Source organism: Planococcus citri, chromosome 5 (genome assembly GCF_950023065.1).
Source record: "Planococcus citri chromosome 5, ihPlaCitr1.1, whole genome shotgun sequence".
Classification (NCBI taxonomy): domain Eukaryota; kingdom Metazoa; phylum Arthropoda; class Insecta; order Hemiptera; family Pseudococcidae; genus Planococcus; species Planococcus citri.
Window position 1 is genome coordinate 15,306,456 of NC_088681.1, and position 11,745 is coordinate 15,318,200.

At 36.2% G+C, this 11,745-nt stretch overlaps 1 long non-coding RNA gene across 1 annotated transcript; it reads right to left on the reverse strand.

Moving 5' to 3' along the window:
- Positions 1-1,258: 1,258 nt before the first annotated feature.
- Positions 1,259-11,355, reverse strand: LOC135847823 (uncharacterized). Its single transcript, XR_010559238.1, has 3 exons — positions 11,218-11,355; positions 7,279-8,157; positions 1,259-2,248 (listed from the first exon to the last, which is right to left on the reverse strand). It is a non-coding gene; the product is annotated as an uncharacterized LOC135847823 (long non-coding RNA).
- Between the last annotated feature and the right edge of the window lie 390 nt (positions 11,356-11,745).

The window sequence follows — 11,745 nt, forward strand, 5'->3', positions numbered from 1 at the left end:
ATCAGAGATATACTATGGGGAGAAGGAGGACTGGAGATCTCTGGAGAAAAGTTGACCCATTTGCTATATGCGGATGATGTGGTGCTGATAGCACAGGATATGGATGAACTTCAGGGAATGCTGGACAAGGTGAGAGATGCATGCCTAGAGGTAGGACTGAAAATTAATAAAGGGAAGACCAAGACTATGTGCAATGGGTTTGTAACTGATAAAAAGTGTGTCCAGCTGGAGGATGATGAAATTGAAATGGTAGATGGATTTGTGTACCTCGGCCAAGATATGACTATGAATAATGATTTCAACAGAGAGATATCCAGGAGAATAAAGGCATCATGGGCAGCATACTCGAGGCTGCGAGGAATTATCAGAGAGAAATCAATACCAATGTGTCTGAGAAGGAAGGTAGCCAATCAATGCATCATCCCAGTGGCCTCATATGCTAGTGAGACATGGGCATTGACAAAGAAGCTGGAAGATCAAATTGTCAAGATGCAGAGGCGTATGGAGAGGTCAATGCTGGGGATAACGCTGCGAGACAAATGGACAGTGGAGAAAATTCGGGAGACCACAAGGATGACTGACATTATGGAGACAGCTAAGCGGAGTAAGTGGCGCTGGTCTGGTCATGTTGCCAGAAGTGGGGGTCAACGATGGGTGGTAAAGACTACGCAGTGGAGACCAGACAGAAAGCGGGCACTGGGGAGACCAAAACGGAGATGGGAGGATGAGATACGGACATGTGTTGGAGAGTGGTGGAGTACAGCCCAAGACCGAAGCTCGTGGAAAGAAGTTGGGGAGGCCTTCATCCAGCAGTGGATTGATAAGAAGGGCTAAAAAGAAGAAGAAGAAGTAATAAATCGAGATCATAGTTATATTTAAATTAGGTATAGGTAAGTTTTTAAATAGATTTTTTTAGGTTTTTGAAAGTGACAACACTGATTTTGACATCATTCGTCGATTACCCTCTCAAAGTACTACAATTTGAAAACAAAGTTCAAAATTTTACACCACTTACAACCGGAGGAGCTATTTGCAACTGAAATTTTCCATTTCCGTCCATTTTAGAAAACTTTGAAGTTCCACAGCAGCGCCAAAAAAAATCGAAAAAATGTCCGGTTTGCGTCAAATCGAAGACCCATCGTGCAAAAATCCGTCGATTTGGCATGGGATGACCCACAACAATATATACAATTATTGTGGTAAAATTGAATACCCCTATGCATATTCGTATATAAGCCAGTTAAATGATAAATCATAATAAAATACGAATACATTATATTTGTTGAAAATACATCATAAATGTTGAGCAATCAATTTCATTTCGATGAAATGCAAACTATATTTTATAGCTGGTGGTAAAAGTCACATTTGAATCGTGTCATTATTGTATTCTACTACTGTATTATTGGGACTGGCAGAAGAGACAGACTGAAATGTTTGTTTCTTGAATGTGAATAAAATGCAAATAACCATTCCCTCTAACAGATAACCGAAATAATGTATTAATAAGAACACTATCATTGAAGAATTTGGAATAATATTAAAATTATTCTTGACGATCACTGTGATAATTTCAGCTATGGTTACCAAAGCAGAAAATCCACCAAGCATCGTGAGGATTTGCACATGTTGACGGTATTTTAACCGCATTCCTTTTTTATCCTTGCTACCTGATATAATGTAGTAAACAGCGCCAATGATTAAAAACAAACGAGCGATACGAATAGCTCTCATAACTTTACTTGGAGCAAAAATTGTTGGTTCCTGTAAGTTATTTGAAAATATGAAGTTACACATGGTCAAAAATAAAGGAACAACTATACCGACGATGCAATAAACAATGAATTTCTTGTTTCGAGGATCCGAAGAACGTATTTGTTGGTGGATAGCAATTTGGCGAAAACTAATGAACAGATCTAAAGCCATTATAAGTTTGAAATAGGTCGCCGTCACCATCAAGTGTAATGTAATAATTAATAAAGTCGTGAAATGTCTGTCTGATAACTCCAGGTGTATCACAAGGTAAAGTCCTAATGTAGGAATGTAGATTAACAATAACAAAAAACAATAAAAAGCGAGGAGCTTGCTTAGCAAACTTTGGGGTGCTGTGGTTCTGAAGAACTTGTACACATGGATGCCAACACAGATTGTTGAAATTGCGCATGCTGTAAACCATATGATATCCACTAAATAAAGAATATCCATGCTGTTTTCTGTTTTTGGCTTTTGGTTTATTGTGCGATCCGACCTGAATTCGAATAAAATGGATGTTAGAAGTTTCTGACAAAATGGCATTTACCTATGCAAATTATACAATATATAACAAGCATTTGGGATCAACAAATTGTTGAAAGAAATCCAACCCAACTAGCAAAAAGTGCACTAAACATCGAATTCAGTGGTATTTTTGCGACAAAAAAAATCAGTTGATTTCTTGTTGATAAAATGTGGGTCTATGTCAAAAAGAAAATGGGTTTTCCGCAATTGCCAAGTAAGGAAATTCTTTTAGAGCATTTTTGAGAAATTTTGAGTCCAAAATTGAGTCATAGTTTTTCGAGTGTTGGATGAAATGTCAGAAAAAAATCCAAAATTTTCTACCGAATTTTTTTCAACATTTTTGAGTCCAATCTTTCGGTCACGATTTTTTTTGGAAAAAATGCCATGTGACATATCGTAATTCTGGGTTAAAATTTCTATTAAAAAAAAAAAATCATTGAAAAAGTGATAGGAATGTAGCTTCTCAAAGTAGGTTGAAATCATAGGAGAAAATCAATCATTGCTATGAGTAGATAGGTTAAAAACGCCGAAACCCATAACCTGATATCAAGCTCAAAATTCTTCAAAAATGCTCAAAAAAATATTTTTGTCCAAATGGGTACCTATTTAAATTCATTGCAAAATTTTATCCCATTTTGGTAAGTTTTGCAAGGACACTTTTTACACTTTTGAATAATTCTACAGCAGTTCATTTCATGTGAAAAATATTTTTGGCGTTACGAGTCATGCCAATCAACTGAACACTTGTTGAACTGCATGTATACTAAAAAAGAAGCACAGTTGTGTATAATTTTATTTACTCACCAGTATGGATTTGAATTTTAAAAAAATATTATCCTTGTAAAAAAACAAAATAAGTAGCTAAAGCGTTCAAATGGTGGTTGCATATCACTACTTGGAACCTATACAGTTATCTCGTTAATGAGATTTGATGACATTGTAGATGAATTATTTTTACTGTTATTTCCACATTATTATCATGTGGCTTATCGACAATTCGCGTGATTGTGTTCCATTTCTTCCCGAAACGTAACTTCGTCTCATAATCATCTAGTGTTTAATTTCACCGATAGCATATCTAAAACCCATCCGGAGGCTTTAAAACAGCGCAATAACTATCACCAGTTGATTTGAGGGGGTCAAATTTTGAATACCAAGCATTTTGATCAAATTTCGATTTTTTTTGACGTTGAAAATAGGCCAATGAATTTTCAAAAATTGGTCGAAAATCCAAGCAAACAAGCATGAAATATGGATGCTAAAATTGAACCTGGTGGTGAAATATTTTGCAACGCAGTGGTGCCAATTTTCTGGTTGTTATGGTTAATTTTAAAAAACAGAATACTGTCGAGAATTCATCGAAATTTTTTCCAAGATCCTAGAAGTCAGACAGGAGACTAAAAACTCTGGGGTCATTCCATGTCAATTGGACCAAGAAGTGGTAGGGGGGTTCGGCGATTTTTTGAAATTTTTCCTGAGGAAAGACCTTCCGAAGGGATGACCAATGGCGCAAATCGCAGCCCTCTAGGCCATTTTTAAAGTCAGCCAGGGGGTGTCAAAGTTTTCAGTGACCCTAAAATGTCATCCATTTCAGCAGTGGATTACTCGATAACCGCGATACCTACCAAAATGGAACTTTTTCCCATAGTTAGGGGTTCTGAAAGGCTTTTTGGTGATATCATAAAAATCAGTGTTGCTACTTATTTTCATAAAAAAAATTAGCTCAAAAAGTTTTGAAACGTAGTTTTCACATCGTTCCGACTCTCAAAAATTCTGAAAAAAATATTATTATGGACAAATTTTCATGCTGAACAACATATGAAAAAATTGGGATGGTAACATGTTGCAAAGTCGATTTAAAAAAAATCTATGTTTGCGAAAAAATGCGATTTTTTGGTTGTCAGAAAGGAGGACCTGGAATTGGTTAAAACTTAGGTGTCTAGAGCGTTCATTGTGGTAGGAAGGGCAGTCTATTAGTAAATGAGCAATGTTTAGGGGGATGTTGTTGCATTCTGGGCATAATGGTGGAGGCTGTTTAAGGAATATGAATTGGTGAGTGAGAAGGGAGTGGCCAGTCCTAAGTCGGATGAGAAGAGCCTCAGATTTACGTTGAAGTTGCTCAGAGGTTTTTCATAAAGATGTGGTGTTTTTTATGCTTTTGAGTTTATTTGAACTTGGGACCTGAATCCTGAGACCATGAAGATTGAAATACTTCATGAATTAGTGTTTTGGAATGGAGTTTCAAATCAGATAGAGGGATTGATATGTTAGCAAGGGGGAGGTGGAGGTGTGCCTGTTTAGCTATTTTGTCTGCTAGCTCATTTCCTTGAATCTGGGAGTGTGAAGGTATCCAACATAGTATGGGTGTGCTATTTTGGAAGAGTTGAAGGAGTTCAATGATTTCAAGTGATATAGGATGTGAATACTTTGACCTAAGGTGCACCGGGGGAAGTTGGAATTCGGGGTAAGTTAGAAAACTTGCTCTAGCGCCTAGAGGTTTATATCTGGCAAAGTGACACTAAAGGTGACTTGAGGGTACTACCCCTACTTCATCACGGCATGAAAATTTTCGCAATTCAGTTTCATTTTAGATGTCTTTGGTTCAATTGAATGCGTCACATTAAGAAGGTCATATAAAAAAAAACGGTTTTTTCAAAACTCAAATTGAAGTTTTGGATCAATTTTACACCATGAAGCAGGGAATTTTTTACTATCGGAGTTGTTTGCAACTGAAAGAGTAACTCTTCAACTAACGAAAACCAATGTTACCAACTCCGGAACACTGTGTATGTATTTACCACAACGCTCGCAAACAAGAGAGTTATATGTCCTTTTTATTGTGACAGATGTGAATTTTCTTTCAAAGCGCTATAGAAAAAGAACTGAGGACCACGTAATTTTTTTTTTTTTTTTTAAACGAAAGTTTACACCTAGATCTATTGATAGAAACCTTCAGGTATGCAGAAAAAGCAATATTTCCCTAAGAAAAATGTCATCAAAGTTGCGCCATTTTTTCGACAAAAATTTTGTTGTGAAAAATCAAAATCATTAAAAAGTTGCCGGAAAAGTCATGTTTTGTGTTTTTTTTTTGGACTTTGGTGACTTCAAACCTCTATATCTCGATGAGTTTTCAATATTGAGGAGTGGGGATGGTCTTATATGAAAGAGGAGATATCATATTTTAAGAATGTAAAGTCGCCGTAAAAAGGACATATAAGCGCGTGTGACCCTCCAACTGTGACGCATTCAATTGTATTTTGTTGTTGTTTTGAACTTATTTTGAATTTGGTCTAAAATACAGACTTTCTATTTCTTAGTTTATCGCATATAGCGGACGAACCGTGTGTCCTAGTGAAAATCTGATGAGAGTGATCTCAAAGAGAATTAAATTCTCTACAATTTTGTTTCTGTGCAATTTTTCTAGGACGCTCGGTTTGTGATCTACGCCTCTGCAAAGTTTAGCCTGTTCTGACTTCCCCCAATTGGGGTAAGTCAGGACAGTTTATATTTTATTCCACTGAGCGAAAGCTACTGTGTCAATCACGCTCAAATTTTTACCATAGGTTAAGAACCCTTATTGGAACCTACATAATAAATTTGATCCATATTGGTTCATTAGAAGGGGAGTAACAACTGGTCAAAGTTGAAATTGCGAAAAATCATTCTGACTTGCCCCGGTGCACCTTATAGTTTTTTATTGATGAAAGAGCAGATAAAGAGTCAGTAAAAATTATGACATTATTTAAAGAAAAATCAAGGGAATATGAAATTGCAGATTTAATTGCATATAGTTCAGCAGTAAGGATAGTGCAAAGGGAGGGGAGAGCAATGGGGATAGATACATCGCCATGAATGATTGCGCATCCAGTGAATTGTTGAGTTTTTGAACCATCAGTATATATATGACTGAATTCTTCATACTTGTCAAGGAGAAGAAAATGTCTTCTACGTATGATGGAGTTGGTGTGATTTTTGTTAAATTCTGTCAAGGATAAGTCGATAATAGGGTTAAAAGATTGCCAAGGTGGGATAGGGTTTACTAACAAAAGTGGTGTATTTTAATGATATTATCTTCAATTTGTTGGAGAAAAGATTGAAATTTTACAGATAGTGAATGTATAGGAATTATATATTCCAACTTTAAGTTGAAGTCAGGGTTTGATTTTATGCTCAAGTATGTTGATGTGGAAATATACTGTCTACGTATGTCAAGTGGACATTCAGAAGCATCATTAAGCAGGCTTATGTTGTTCAGCATGAAAAGTTATCCATATAATATTTTTTTTAGAATTTTTGAGAGTTGGAACGATATGAAAACTACGTTTCAAAACTTTTTTAGCTATTTTTTTGTACGAAAAAAAGTGGCAACACTGATTTTTATGATATCGCCGGAAAACCTTTCAGAACTCCTAACTATGGGAAAAAGTTCCATTTTGGTAGGTATCGCGGTTATCGAGTAATCTACTGCTGAAATGGATGACATTTTAGGTTCACTGAAAACTTTGACACCCCCTGGTTGCCTTTAAAAATGGCTTAGAGGGCTGTGATTTTCGCCATTGGTCATTCCTTCGGAAGGTCTTTCCACAGGAAAAATTTCAAAAAAATCGCCAAACCCTCCTACCACTTCTTGGTCCAATTGACGTGGAATGACCCTCTGACAATTCTGACATTATGGTGAGTATTGAATAATGAAAAATTGGTCATTTTTTCAAGTTTTCAAAGTTTGGAATAATTTTAAGCATTCGTCGTGAAAACTCAAGCAATTTGAACGGATCCGAAATTTTCGGAAGGAGCATGGTCTGAACTCTAAACCCATAACCTAAATTTCAGCTGCCCAAATTGATTTTCTGATTTTAGGATTTTACTCGTTTAAATTTGCTAATCATCGAGTACGAGAGTGAATTTATTTTATTAATACATACGTGAAGAAATCTATAATTATTTTTATATTACCTAATAATACAATGTAGGTAATTATGCCTGTCTCTGTAGTCTACTCACCTATTATATGCGTAGACTACGTAGTACGATTTTCGTGAGGGTAATTCTGACCCGTTATGGGTATTGCATTGGCATAGTGTATTGCGCTGACTGGGGAATTCGATTCAGTTATAACAGCTCCAAGTGATGTGGTTGTATTCAATGCGTATAACCCAATGATAAATCCTTCCAGAAAATATTCCCAATTCCTATAAAATGGTTCAGCATAGTTGTTCTTCTCGGATCGTTTAAAATCAGGAGCGTCACTACGGGCTTCTGCAATGCTGATCACAATTGATAATCCGCCAATAATCGCGAGAATGCGCAAATGTAGACCATATTTTCGCCATAGTCTGTTTGTACTCTTAATAGTAATCAATCTGATACAAAGTGCGACAATAATGACGCCAAATCCGACGACACGAATAATCTTGGCGATGGCGAATGGTCCGTAAAGATGAAACATTTGCGGATCTTGTATTTCAAATGCGGTAAAAAATTCACACGTGTAAAGTAAGGGAATACTCATGCTGAAGAGGTAGTAAATCAATTTCTTATTTTCAGTATCCGAAGAAGGCTCTTCACAATAGACGGCTACATGGTAAAAAGTCAGCAGTATATCGAAAACGATTATGAATTTGATAAATTCCGCCATCATCATCGCTCTGTCCATAATGAGGAATGTATTTGTACTCGTATCGATAAATATTGGCATTGAAAAGTAAATCAGCAGTAGGAAACAACAGTAAAAAGAGATGGTCCGTGCTGGTAGACTTCTAGGTGTTGGAGAGATGTGAAACTTGTACAAGTGGTAGAATACCATGAGTGTCGAGGGTATCCATATGATGACGAAGAATACGATCAGCAGAATGGGGTAGAATAGACCTTCCAAGCCGGCGTCTAGATTTGAATGAAATGAGGTATAAGTTAATTTACTTAATAGCCAAATGCAAATAAGTATACTTAACGTACGAGTACATACATCCGCCATATGACAATAGGAGTAATTACACCCCCCCCCCCCGCCGATCCTCCGGGACAGCTTTTTTGTTAAAGGGGACATCCTAAGGAACATTTTTAAGTAAACTTGCCAAAAAAAAAGTTGGCCTTACTTACAAAATGGCGGCCATTTTGATTGACAGGTCAGCCGAAATCGCAGATTTTGCGTTTTAACATAGGACTTGCAAACTTTACAAACGTAGATCGAAAGATCATGCAAAAATTTATCACCTGTCAAAATTTCAAGTGCTAAAGTGCGTTTTTCGATTTTTGGTGAATTTTTGAAAACCAAATTTAGACCAAAAATGAGGGAAAAATCAAAATTTTACCAAATTGACCAAGAAAGCTGAAATTTGGGATATGCCCTATTTTCGACATGCCAAATCGATTGGAAACAGTTTCAACCCGTTTTGAGCAGTTCTGGAGCCTCCAGCAGATTTTTGAAACTCGAAATTCCCACAAAACTCCATCAAATTGGAGTTGTAAAGCTAAAATTTATTCTAAAAACTAATTTCAATACGCTACGAAGTACTGCAGGTAAATTTCAAGTCGTTTTGGATCCTCCAGCGACTTTTTGAAAATTCCTGAAGCCTCCAGCAGATTTTTGAAACTTTCAATTTTCACAAAATTTCATCAAATGGAGATGGAAAGCTGAAATTTACTCTACACTCCAATTTTAACACCCTCTGAAGACGACTTCAGGTAGGCTCAAGTAATTTTAGGGCCTCCAGCGACTTTTTTTGAAAATTACTAGAGCCTCCAGCAGATTTTTGAAACTTTAAATTTTCACAAAATTCCGTCAAATGGAGATGGAAATCTGAAATTTACTCTACATTCCAATTTTAACACCCTCTGAAGACGACGTCAGGTGGGCTCAAGTAATTTTAGGGCCTCCAGCGACTTTTTTTGAAAATTACTGGAGCCTCCAGCAGATTTTTGAAACTTGAAATTTCCCCAACATTAATTTATCAAATGGAGTTGGCAAGCTGAAATTTACTTTGCAGACTACCTGGTGGTTTCAAATAGTTTTGAAGCTTCCAGCTACTTTTAGGAAATTTCAATTTTCCAAAAAAAGTCATACAACCTTTCAAAAAGTTGCTGGAGGCTCCAAAACGACTTGAAATTCACCAGCAGTCATCTTCGTAGCGTATTGAAATTAGTTTGCAGAATGAATTTTGACTCTCCATCTTAGTTTGATGATATTTTGGGGAAATTTCAAGTTTCAAAAATCTACTGGAGGCTCCAGTAATTTTCAAAAAAGTCGTTGGATGCTCTAAAATGACTTGAAATCCACCAGAAGTCGTTTTCAGAGGGTGTTAAAATTGGAGTGTAGAGTAAATTTCAGCTTTCCATCTCCATTTGATGAAATTTTGTGAAAATTGAAAGTTTCAAAAATCTGCTGGAGGCTTCAGGAATTTTCAAAAAGTCGCTGGAGGATCCAAAACGACTTGAAATTTACCTGCAGTACTTCGTAGCGTATTGAAATTAGTTTTTAGAATAAATTTTAGCTTTACAACTCCAATTTGATGGAGTTTTGTGGGAATTTCGAGTTTCAAAAATCTGCTGGAGGCTCCAGAACTGCTCAAAACGGGTTGAAACCGTTTCCAATCGATTTGGCATGTCGAAAATAGGGCATATCCCAAATTTCAGCTGTCTTGGTCAATTTGGTAAAATTTTGATTTTTCCCTCATTTTTGGCCTAAATTCGATTTTTAAAAATTTACCAAAAATCGAAAAACGCACTTTAGCACTTGAAACTTTGACAGGTGATAAATTTTTGCATGATCTTTCGATCTTGTACTTTTGTAAAGTTTGAAAAAGTTCGTGCAAGTCCTATGTTAAAACGCAAAATCTGCGATTTCGGCTGACCTGTCAATCAAAATGGCCGCCATTTTGTAAGTAAGGCCAACTTTTTTTTTGGCAAGTTTGCTTTAAAATTTTCCTTAGGATGTGCCCTTTAAGAAACAAGTTGTCCCGGAGGATCGGCGGGGGGGTGCAATTCCTCCTATTGTCATATGCCGGACTAATACAGTATGACACAAAATTAGTGCTCGGTGGATTGTATTTCTAAGGGGAATGAGCTAGAGAGATGAATGAAGCGGCGTTCAGTAGGGAAAAATAAGGGCTTTTAAAAGCGACCTTGAAAATTTCCGGTCCATACACAGGGTGTCCACAAATTGAAAAACCGGTTTGGTCAAAAAATTCAGACTGGTTTTTATTGGCGCAATGTCTTTTGTTCCAAGCTTTTTTCTCTATCTACAATCTTTGGGTATTTTTTGTTAACTGGTTGCAAATTAATGAACCGGTTTCAAAAAATTCATATCGCGTTTTTATCGTCTATAGTGTGTAGTATACATTGCAACAATAAAAACCAGTTTGAATTTTTTGACCAAACCGGTTTTTAAATTTGTGGACACCCTGTGTATGGGCCGGAAATTTTCAAGGTCGCTTTTGAATGCCCTTATTTTTCCCTACTGAACGCCGCGCCGCTTCATTCATCTCTCTAGCTCTTTCCCCTTAAGAAATACAAGCCACCGGGCACTACTTTTGTGTCATACAGTATAATACGATTGAATAAATGTTGTTATATGGATGTCAACGTTTACTGTTCATTTTAGCAAACATCAGGAAGATACGAGTAGGTCATAATACTTCTTTTTTTTTGTCCCCAAAAATATGTATTATAGAGTTATGGTTGCCCGCTTTTTTGAAAAATTTTGGGAACAGTAATTACAAAAATTCTTACTATAGTAAGTATGTAACTCTCAAAACGTGGAAATGATTTAGTTTGAATGTGACCTAGAAAGTATGTAGGTGTAGGTACAATAAACAATTGCATAGAAATGCATCTTGGAAACAAGTATGAACTAAGTATATCTACATAGTACAAATACATGTCGTTGATCAGCAGAAAATCAAAAAGAAAAAAAATCGCGAGCTGTTTGTAAAATTGTTCACTTACCAGTCATGAGTTTGAAGTTATGAAGTTATGCTCGAGGAAAACAGAACAATTTTCTTCAGGTATAGATACAGTGTTATAAAATTTTCACGAACATTGCGATACCATGTGCATGTGTGATTGTAGTACCGTTAGGTAAACATAAACAATACACATGTGACATGTCGCTGGATCCTAATACGCGGCTGACGCCGCAAATATTTCAGCATTAGTGGCGTTTAGATATATGGTATGCGGTCGTTGTAAAAACCCACGTACTTTGTCAGATACGCTTCTAAAATCAGTAGAAGTTACCGAAAAGTGATGAAATTGCAGTAAATTTTAATAAAATTTAGGGACGAAACCCCGATTGCATTATTCAGTTAGTTTTTAAATATTTTAGTCTTTAATGGTATCTATTAAATTTATCTAACTTTTTGAACCAAAAAAAAATTTCAAAAATCGTCAGCCGAAAATTCAGGGAAAGTTTGAAAGTTGAGGTAGTTTTCGTAATATTAAATCATACTTGACAATTTCTGAAATTTTTTTGGT